Here is an 11,722-nt window from a genome sequence, read left to right as displayed (position 1 = left end):
GTCACGGACACTACGTCCATATTTTTTTACAGTCTATGGTTTTGACTTGCAAAATATAACTATTTAAAGGGATAGTTCACCCAAAAATGAAAATTAGTGTATGGTGTATATGACATTCTCTCTTTAAGACAAATGAATTATATAAAAAAAATGTCCTGGCTCTACCCAGCTTTATAAAGGCAGTGAATGGCTATTTCTGTTTTGAAGTCCATAAAAGTACATATATCCCTCATAAAAGATATCCACACGGCTCCGGGGTTTAATAAAGGCCTTCTGAAGCGAAGCGATGCATTTGTGTGAGAAAAATATCCATATTTAAAGGTCCCATGGAATTAAATTTTCATTTTATGAGGTTTTTCAACATTAATATGAGTTCCCCTAGCCTCAATATTGTCCCCAAGTGGCTAGAAATTTTGATCGGTGTAAACCGAGTTCTGGCTGTCTTTCTCTGCCTTTGAGAAAATGACAGCTCAGACGAGCTGATCTTGAATTTTCCTGTTATGACGTCATAACAGGAACGGTTACATCCCTTTCCTCCGCCCAGAGAATTTGGCACGCCCATGCGAGCGCCATATTTGTTTGTCGAGAGATCATGACTTGTGAACGAGTGAATGCTGGCAGTTTCTCAGTGTTTGGATGTACAAATGAAAACAGAAGTCTTTTTTCAGTTCCTTCTGATCTGTGATCAGTGATTTCTGATGTGTAGCTAAATTATTCAAGTTCACACAGAACTTTATTATTCGTGCACACGCTGCGGCTTCTCTCTCTCCCGACAGAATGGTGTTTTCGTGTTTTCTATCTTGTGAGTCAGTGTTTTTGTACGTCCTCGTCGCGTCTATCTGTTCTAAAATGTGCATACAGTCGTGAGTTTCTGCTCAACATCGGCAGAGCCACATCTTTAGAGATAAACCTTATGCACGCCGCAGCTCGGGCTGCACTGACTGGTCTGCCTTCAACATCACCGACCCCCAGTACTGCATCTCGCCCACAGCGGAGGCGCCATACACGGCGCGAGATTAAGCAGAAGGGGGGTTAGCGTGAGGGTATCCGGGCAAGGCTAGCCAGCTATCCCCACAATAAACTGGATTACATTCGATTACTGCTGTTGTGTCTTTGTTTGCGCTGTGTACTCAATGTGCGTCACTGAAGCTTTTCATATGATAGGAAAATGTCTAAAAATAATGCTATAATCAACACTTACTCATAACTCGTTCATCTCGACAGCTGTAATGGTACATTACATGTGTTACAAAATTGGTAGAATAAGGAGAAAGACGGGCTCGGCATGACTGGGACTCGTGTTTATTCAGAACTCTCAGATACAAACAAAATAAACTCGGGCTGACAGCGCTCTCACAACTCAGTAGTTACAATATAACTTTGTTAGCAATCGCTCCATCTCTGGTGATGTCCAGTTCGCAAACAAATCGTTCTTTTGAATCGGTCGAACCAGTTCACCAAATCGGACTGAATCGTTATAAACGGTTCGCGTCTCGAGTCAGCGCTGATCCATAATTTACTAAAGTTACTAACTTTCTGACATGAGTGACAGTCCCTCCGACTAGAAATAAACTAATAACCTGAAGTATATGCTAGTAACTACAACAGTTCACTGAACTGAGACATGCTGAGAGAACTGATGAGAAGTGACATCCGTCTCTCTGGCAGGCTCGTGCCTCGTAGACCTCGTTAAACCATGCCCCCTCCGCTACAAGATCTAATACTCATTTCAAATGCAAAGATGTCAGCCAATCACAACAGTTGGCGTTTTTACTGAAGTCTCACAGCAGACACGCCCCTTGAAACAGGGCATTCAGCCAGAGGGCAAACATCAGTATAGAAAAAATGCCTTTTATTTCTAAATTATGACATTTTATGATGTAAAAATCATACTAACAATATAAGTACACCTCAGAATACATTATAAAATAAAATGAAAAATCCATGCCATGGGACCTTTAAAATTTTGCAAACTGTAATCTCTAACTTCCACTAACTGTTGTTCGCACTTTCACGAGAGACTGGCGTTCCAGCGTAGGACGCAGGCGTAGCGTAAGTTCCAGTGACAAACGCGGAAGCACAGAGGATAGAGCAAAACTAGCATATTCTCACCAGAGCGCCCTACGTCATTTGCTGGAACGCCAGTCTCTCGTGAACATGCCCACAACAGTTAGCGGAAGTTAGAGACTAAAGTTTGTAAAGTTTTAAATATGGATATATTTTTTTACACAAACACATCGATTCACTTCAGAAGGCCTTTATTAACCCCCCGGAGCCGTGTGGATTACTTTTATGATAGATAGATGCACTTTTATGGACTTAAAAACAGAAACAGTCATTCACTGCCATTATAAAGCTTGGAAAAGCCAGGATATTTTAATATAACTCTGATTGTGTTCATCTGAAAGAAGAATGTCATATACACCTTGGATGACTTGAGGGTGAGTAAATCATGGGCTAATTTTCCTTTTTGGGTGAACTATCCCTTTAACTACACAACGATTGGTCATTGAGTCTAAACAATATTTTAGGTGGAATATAATTTATTTTAAAAAATAATAATAAACAATGCATGCACTTAATGACAGCTACACTTGGGGGTGAGTAAAGTGAGTATGCCAGTGAGTATACAACTAGAATCTATTATTGCTTCTGTTAGTAATCAATATTAGGCCTTAAATAGTTAGGCCTTTAATGTTTTCCCTTCACACACACATAGTGATAAAAAGAATAGTATGCAGATTTACTATCTCTGTTTTTTAGAGGTTAAGCCTGCCTGGTTTAAATGTATAAAAAAATTATTAACAGTTGACAACATTTGTTTGAAATTTAGAAAAGTAATCAAAACGTAATCAAAGTAATCAGTTACATTACTTTAATAAAGTAACTGAAGTAGTTACACTATTTATTACATTTTAAATAGGGTAATTTGTAATCTGTAACCTATTGCATTTCCAAAGTAAACCCTCCCAACACTGGAAGTTACCAAATTATCTAACAAATGCTCTAGCCTAAAAATGAGTCTAGAAAACCAAAATGTATTAATATTTAATTTAAAAGACTTTGATTACAGTTCACTAACAGGACACAACTATCATGGAGGACTTTAAGTACAAAAATTAAGGAGATCTGTGGCATTATCTACTCGAAAAGGTATGCAACTTGCCTCCTTAGACAAAAGATAAGCTCATCAATGCTGGAACGAAGGTTGGATCCAACTCAAATGTCCCGATCAAAGTTCATGCAGCATGTAAATAAACAAATATGTCTGCTAAAAATGAGTGTATATGCTTTCAAACAATGGAGTCAAGGAGGGTTTGAGCCATATGTAGCATTACACATGTTTGTTTGTGAATGAATATGAAAATTGATGTGTTTAACTGAATAATGAATCTATTAAAGCTAGGTTTTCATGATTCATTTCTTTTGACGCTTGTCATTTCAGATTAGTAAAATCATATTTACATTGCATTAAAATGATTTTTGACTGTTTAACAAGGTCATACTCGTAACCATGTCTTGAACATTTATGCTTTTATGCATTTATGCATAAAGAAATTGAACAGTGAAAGAAATTCTAGGTCTAATTGTAGTTGCATGGGAAATAATCATTTTGAACTATTTATTAAATGTATTAATATAATTTAAAAATGTATTAATATATTAAATGCATTTTTAATTATTGGGTTGGGCTTGTCCCCCTCAATGTCTACAGTGGTTACGGCCTTGCTGTTTAATATATGTGAGCCTGTGCTGCCATTATTGCACAATATACAGCATCCCAGAACAGTTCGTTCTCAAACACTTATCAGAAACCTGGCTGTAATCAGAGTAAGTGTTGATAAAGCTGTGTATTACAAACCTCAAATGCTTCTGAGGCAATACACTTACTAACTGCTAGGTTTTAGTAACGTAAACTTGGTACAATTGATTTAGCATTTACAGCACAATATATCAACAGTCCCAAATGGTTCAAATTATAACCTGAATAAAGAAAATGCATTATTATTCTAATATTATTATAGTATAATAATAATAATTATAAATACAGTTAAGACATTTCTATAAAATCACTGACAAAGTCAGTCATTCATGCAAACCTCACAAAAGGGCTTTTATTTGTGGTCTATTTGATTAGATAACAGTTATCATACAGTAGTTGCCCAACCGTCTGTGTTTGATAATGTGCAGTCTTGTACAGTACAGTGTATTAAGTTCAGGTGCACACATTGGTCCAACAACTTGCTTAGAGACTCATGAAAGTGTGTGTAGATTTGATAACCATGTTAATGAGGGAATGAGTCTCTCTGTGTCTGCGTGCGTGCCTATAGCTTATAATGTATCTCTCACAACAGCAAAAAAGCAAGGAGACTGATAACATTAACTAGGTTAACAAACTGATGATTTATGAGTGTTTTAAAGGTCTTTGATCAACAGTAATGCTGATCAAAAATAGCCAGACAAAATTCTAACACAGAACAAGAGTTTGGTAACACTTTACAATACGTGTCCACTAAGCATTAATTCAGCCTTAACTATGCACGGATAATTACGAGTTAATTTATGACTAATGTAGAACTAAACAATTCATTAATGATTACTGCATCAGAAACTAATAAAGAGTCTATCTGATTAAAAGATTAAGTATGAATTGCTATTAATTAATCATTAATTCCTCTACAACCTATAGTATTAACTAATAGTGTAAATTCATGTGTTAATTACCACAATGGGTCAAAGTGTATTTTAACTTATGAGTTGTCTGCTTTAATTAATCATTAGCTAATAATTTGCAAAGATATGATTGATGTGACTTATTCCATATTAGCAAAATGGTTTGAAATTAGCAGGTTAAAATGCATCACAATTTGCTTGAGAAACTACAATTTAATCTACACCGATCAGGCATATTATTATGACCACTGACAGGTGTAGTGAATAACACTGATTATCTCTTTATCACGGCACCTGTTAGTGGGTGGGATATATTAGGCAGCAAGTGAACATTTTGTCCTCAAAGTTGATGTGTTAGAAGCAGGAAAAATGGGCAAGCTTAAGGATTTGAGCGAGTTTGACAAGGGCCAAATTGTGATGGCTAGACGACAGGGTCAGAGCATCTCCAAAACTGCAGCTCTTGTGAGGTGTTCCCGGTCTGCAGTGGTCAGTATCTATCAGAAGTGGTCCAAGGAAGGAACAGTGGTGAACCGGCGACAGGGTCATGGCCGGCCAAGGTTCATTGATACATGTGGGGAGCGAAGGCTGGCCCGTGTGGTCTGATCAATCAGACGAGCTACTGTAGCTTAAATTGCTCAAGAAGTTAATGCTGGTTCTGATAGAAAAGTGTCAGAATACACCAACAGTGGGCACATGAGCATCAGAACTTGACCACAAAGCAATGGAAGAAGGTGGGTGTGTGTGCATTGCTTACCTGGGGAACACATGGCACCAGGATGCACAATGGGAAGAAGGCAACCCGGCGGAGGCAGTGTGATGCTGCTAACATCTTGGTGCCCACAGCGACGGATCAGGGCTGTTTTGGCAGCAAAAGGGGGACCAACACATAATGTTATGCCTGATCGGTGTATATAACCACTATGAATCACTTTTAAGATAAGCTAGATAAATAATACTTCTCTCTGGAATGTTATTCCCCATTTTAACGTCATTCCCCATTAATGTATTCTCAAATATTGGTGGCCTTAAATTTCAACACAAATATACAGCAAAACTATCAGTCTTCCACAAACAAATACTTTTGTCTTGCCTTCAATTTATTAACATACTTTCTCTCCCTATTATATTTTTTTCTGGAATAATAGAGATATTTTACACAAGCACAAATCTCTCTTTTACAAGAACTGGTTTGACAACAATATTAAACTTCAGCTTCTTTCATACTGAAAGAGAGTTTTCTATTGTTATTGGTTAAATTCCTTCGAATTCTATTCCTCTGAGTTGTTGCTTGAATTGAAAAAAGAGTTAATCTAAATCTAATAAAAGGTCAATGATTTTATCTGCAAAAGTTTATGTATTAAAAAAAATATTCTTAATGCTATATATATATATATATATATATATATATATATAAAATCTGCATGTGCCTATTTCCAGCCTTGACAATTCTTGACAACTCTCCCCATGTTACAACCATATACCTGGTCTCCCTAGCTATGTGCCTCAACAAGTAAAGTAATAACATAATCATATCTTTGCAAATCATTAGCTAATGATAAATTAAAGCAGACAACTGGAAGCTAAAATGCATGGCTTTTTCCCATTGTTGTAATTAACATATTAATTTACACTATACATTAATACTATATGTTGTTAAGGAAATAATACACGATGACACATTTAATTAATATCAACTACTTAATCTATTTATAAGATAGACTCTTCATTAGTTGCTGATGCTGTAATCATTAATGAATGGTTTAGTTCTCCATGAGTCATACATTAACTCATGATTATCTGTGCATTAGAAAGTAGATATATACTTAACTTTTTTAGTCAAATTTAATTTTCACTATTTTATATATTTATATATAATATAACATATAATATTTATATATAAATTCTTTCTTTATTTTGGAAAAAGCACAGTTAACCATTGATGTATTTTCCAGGGTAAATAACTGTATAGCCAGTGTTTTGCTGTAAAATAGGGGAACATACTTTACTGTAAAAAGCCTGGTAAGGTCTAACAGTGCTATGTAATGAGAAAGAAAGAGATTACATAAAATCAGTGTCCCTCCCTTCACACATCTTATGTAAGTTAGCAAAGACATGTTTGTCAATATCTGACCCTTGATATCTTAGTGGACTTTTAAACAAGCGTTCATGATAAAATGGTATTGCTGTGTGCTCTCCTTTTCCAACTAAAAGACTCTTTGCTTTGCTTTCGGTTTAAATTTAAACTAAATATTGAAAGAATATAAAAGAGAAAAGGGAGCTAAACACATAATATATATATATATGTTAGTTACTCTAACAGACAAAAATTGTGTATCTTCTCAGAGTTAGGGTTAGGATTGAGCCTTGAGTTTAGACAGGTCCCTACTAAACAGTGTAGGGTCCTAGAAGTTAGGGTCCTTAATATTAATTAATGTCACTTTAATCATGCATATTCATATGGATTTCTCTTTTTAGCACATTCAAGAGACATATTCAAACAGAGGGTAAAGTTTAATGTGGCTGCTGGCCTTTGCAGATTGAGTGTCTTGCTCAATACTTTTAGGGACAATATGCAGTGCTGGGTCCAAATTACATGGCAAAAATTGTAGTTCGTAACATAATCCATTACATTATACATTTAAGGTAATATTATCTGAATACTTTTTGATTACTTTTAGATTACTTTTGACCAAACTTGTTTATCACTTTGATTTGAATATAGGATACACACAGAGAAATAGGGTGTCAAAATTGTACCTTTAGGGGTACAACAACTTGTCGCTGGGGCAGTACCCTTAAAAGGACATATTTGTACCTGTTTTACTCCTAAAAGGTGCATATTAGTACCTTAGAGTACAAATACGCACCTTAAGGTCCTAATATGAACCTTTTTGTGGTAAAAAAGGTACAAACGTGTCCTTTTAAGGGTACTGCCCCGGCGACAAGCTGTTGTACCCCTAAAGGTACAATTTTGACACCCTATTTCTCTGTGTGTAATCTTGTACCATATTGATTTAAAAATACAAAGAGAAAGAAAATATATTCCATTCTTTGCTAACAACAAAAAGTACTACATTACGTCTCCCAGACTGGGATTCGTGAAGGAAGTAATTAGGTAATTAAATCATATTTTTTTAAAATTAAAATAAAAAAATTGAAAAATAAAAACAATTACAATAAAACATTTACTAAATTTCAATTTCGATAACAACAGCTAAAGCTACTAGCCAAACTAATATAAATTTAAAACCTTCTTAAAGAAAACAGTGTTTAGAGACATTGAATGAAAAATAACACTGTCTTCACTGTATAAATTAAACATTCATTCTTATTCAAGTTACAAAAATTAAGAGCAGTGAGGGATTTTTTTCTTTGCCCTTTGTTTGATTAACATTAAAAGTAGGAATATTAGACTGCTGTCACTTTAAGACCTAATGTTTGGATCCAGTATACTGATACTGTACACACGCTTTGTCTTTCTCGACTGTTTACATTCACTCAAGTCATAACCGACTGTGTTTACTAGGATACTAGCTGAGACATCTTTTTTTTTTACATTATTTTTGTGTGAATTTGTACAGAAAGTGCAAAACGAAGTGAATTCAGTATTCACGTGTTGTCTAAGACGCAGCTCTCTGGGCGCTCGCATGTTTGAGCACACTAAACTTTCCACACAGAGCATAACAAACTGAGTTTCGTTTTGCGTCTTCTTACACTCAAATATTTAAATGGCCAAAGCTTAAACTTTTATGATGATGCAGCACTGCCCCATCAACTGTCCCGAGTGCCATTCATGTTTATTTACTTTAATGTTCTCACAACATTGCATTGCTAGAATTCATAAAACTGTTACCAGTTTACTGGAAATTTACACGATTTTATATACTCGCCAACATTTGGCGTTTTTCGAGTGCTAATTTTAGGCTTTAATTTTGACCAATAATAGAAATATGAACTTTAATTGTATTATTATTACTATTATTGACTTAATTTTATTATTGATCTAACGTATTTGTTACGGTAGTGTGGTGCAGCAGAGAAGACATGATACAGAGCTTCCACAAGATGGGTTTATTAAGACGATGAACACCGAACACAACACACATTAGCATAACACTCAGGAACATAGTAGCATTAAGAACGGACAAGGAGTGCAGGGAAGTGAGTCCAACATAAAGGGAGTGCTAATGACGAAGACCAGGTGCAGGGAATCCAGGGAGAGCGGGGGAGATTGTAATGGAGCATTACACGGTTGATGCTACTTCCGTTTTCTTTTACATCCCTTTCAACTAACGAATAATCCAAGCTAATAACTCATTTTTTAACCAAATCATTATGATAATTATCTTCATGATTTATCTGAACGAAAATAAAAATTAAATGAGGGAGAAAAGGGTGTGGTCCGCTAATGGAGATCAAAAATTAACATGCGTGAAGGGAAGGAAGTGGAGACGCGTCGCGGAAGTGAGAGCCCGGTGGAAATGGTGGAATGGAGTTGCTGAGCAGTTGCCGAGAATAATTAGTTGTCGTTGGAGTTTAACCACATTCGATTGAACTGCAAAACCTTGTGGGAACACCAGGAAGATCGTGCTGAAATCTTCATGTCCTCTGCATAGGGAAGAATTGTGGCAATCGAAACGGAATCGGAATCGGACCTACCCAGGTTTCAACGACACACGCCGAACGGGTTTGAGGGATTTTGATTTTCGACCCCTTTTTTGTTACTTGACTGCTGGCATAATTATTCTTGAACAAACTCCCCCGTGACTCTCAAGAGGAGAGCTCAAATCAAACTGTTTCCACGCTTTTAAAGCTTCCTTCGATCTGATCTCTCACTCATCTTCATTAAAGTTAGACCCTTGCCCCGATACAAACAGAACTCTAACGAATATATCACTTTAAATTGAATATTTTTGGTTGGAGAAGTTTGTTTTGTTTTGTCTTTTTTTGTTAATTAATTATTTATTTGTTTTTTGTCGTATGAAAACTGTGTTCTAGAATATCATGACATTTAAGTTTTGAATTGCAAATTCTCCAAAAGAGTTTGTGCTATATATGTTTGAACTGAACTGAATGAATAATAACACTTATTTTCGGAAATTTTGGAGAGTGACATAATGTGTTGAAATGCTGGGTGGGGTCAGGGGTTTTTTTTCGACAGTAATTTAAACTTTCTGGCGCCCGAACTGAAACTTTGAAATACCTGGGTGACCACGCTACAAGATAATGAGGAAGTGAGTTCAGGTGTGAGACAGGGATGATACTGGGAAATGGAGTGCAGACGGATACCGAGGTCTCCAAGGCGGGACTAGGACATCAGGCGGCCATGGCGGGTCAGGAGCCTTGGGCGGCCATGGCGGATCAGGAGCCCCACCTACATGTTCCCCATCCACATGTACTTGCCCCCCCAAAATACATTTATTTGGGGAGCTTCATGGGTGGTAGGAAGGGCTTGTGACATGGGACGAGTTTGTGGTGCTGGAGCGGAATCAAGGAGACTTGGAGCGGGCACTTGGAAAGCTTGAGCGGAATCCAGGAGACTTGGAGCGGGCTTGAGGAGAGCTGGAGTGACCGGTTCACGGAAGAAGTCTTTGAGCCAACCGTCATCTACTGGCTCTGGTGTGGCGGTGACCATCTTAGCCGGGGATACAGGCTCTGGCAAGGCGGCACCCATCTTAGCCAGAGACGAGGGTTGGGGTGCAGCGGTGGACGTCTTCGTTGATGGTTGGGACTGTGAGATGGGCAGGACAGAATGGGGAGACCCACTGGAGGGATATGTGGAGGGAGCTGGCAATGGTTGAACTGACCAGGCTGCCTGTTCTTCTGCACTGTAAAAAAAAATTCAGGTCTCCACGTACCTCTCCAGCAGGCGACTGCCATGCCTCAGTTTATTCTGTTCTTCTGTTACGGTAGTGTGGTGCAACTTAAGAACGGACAAGGAGTGCAGGGAAGTGAGTCCAACATAAAGGGAGTGCTAATGACGAAGACCAGGTGCAGGGAATCCAGTGAGAGTGGGAGAGATAATGAGGAAGTGAGTTCAGGTGTGAGACAGGGAGGATACTGGGAAATGGAGTCCGGGACAGGCGTGGATTGTAACAGTATTAACTTAAAATCTCAGGGGTTACTTCAAGTAAATATATTAGATCAAAGAGGGGACAAAAAAGTTGGGGAATCCCTGCATTGCATGTACACATGAAATAATGTGAATTGATTGAACGGGATTGAACGATTGCAGTGTTGAGAAAACACTTCTTAAAAGTGAAATTATTTCTTTAAACTCAGTGAACAGCTCATGACTAGTGGCTGGTCTGTCAGTGCAAGTCCATAAACCTGGAAGACCTTCTGAACATAAGCAGTATATGCTTTTTTTAGAAAGGACATTTTAAAAGATAAAACAGAAGTAGTGGAGAGAATCAATTAATTATGACTATTTTATTGACATTGTGAGAATAACGTAATAGTGTAATCAATATAAAGCAAGTGCAGTCTGATTATGAGTATTTAGAACATATTACAAGTAATATTTGGAATCTGATTATGTAATCCAGATTACATGTAATCGGTTACAACCCAGCACCAACAATGAGGATAGCATTTTGTCTTTGGAAAAGGAGACATAATCATTCTTGTCTTACAAGCTGTGTTTTAAAAACATAAGTTGGCACAAAATGAATGCAATGCATTTATCCAAAAACAAATTTTTAATGAATTTTGTGATCACACACCTTCAATCAATCAATGCATAACATTACAGGGAAAATTCTATATAAATGTTCTCAATATCTTCCTGATGCTTATAAGGATGTTTAGGGATAAATTCTAGTATATTGTTCTATTATATAAATTCTAGCAAATCTATATGCTTTCCATCAATCGACAACTAAAGGCCTTGGTTAAATAACGTTTTGTGTATCCAAGAAGAATTGCCTGGACAAATGTGATTAGTATTTACCCACAACAGAAAATATGAGGTTAGTGAATAAAGTAAACAGGACAAAAGGGCAGAAGGTTTAATCATTTATTTCAGTGTCGATATCAGTTTAGTCAT

This window comes from Gobio gobio, assembly GCF_949357685.1.
Source record: "Gobio gobio genome assembly, chromosome: 12".
In the NCBI taxonomy this organism is placed as follows: domain Eukaryota; kingdom Metazoa; phylum Chordata; class Actinopteri; order Cypriniformes; family Gobionidae; genus Gobio; species Gobio gobio.
The sequence above is the reverse complement of the archived record's forward strand: the minus strand, read 5'-3'. Positions refer to the sequence as shown.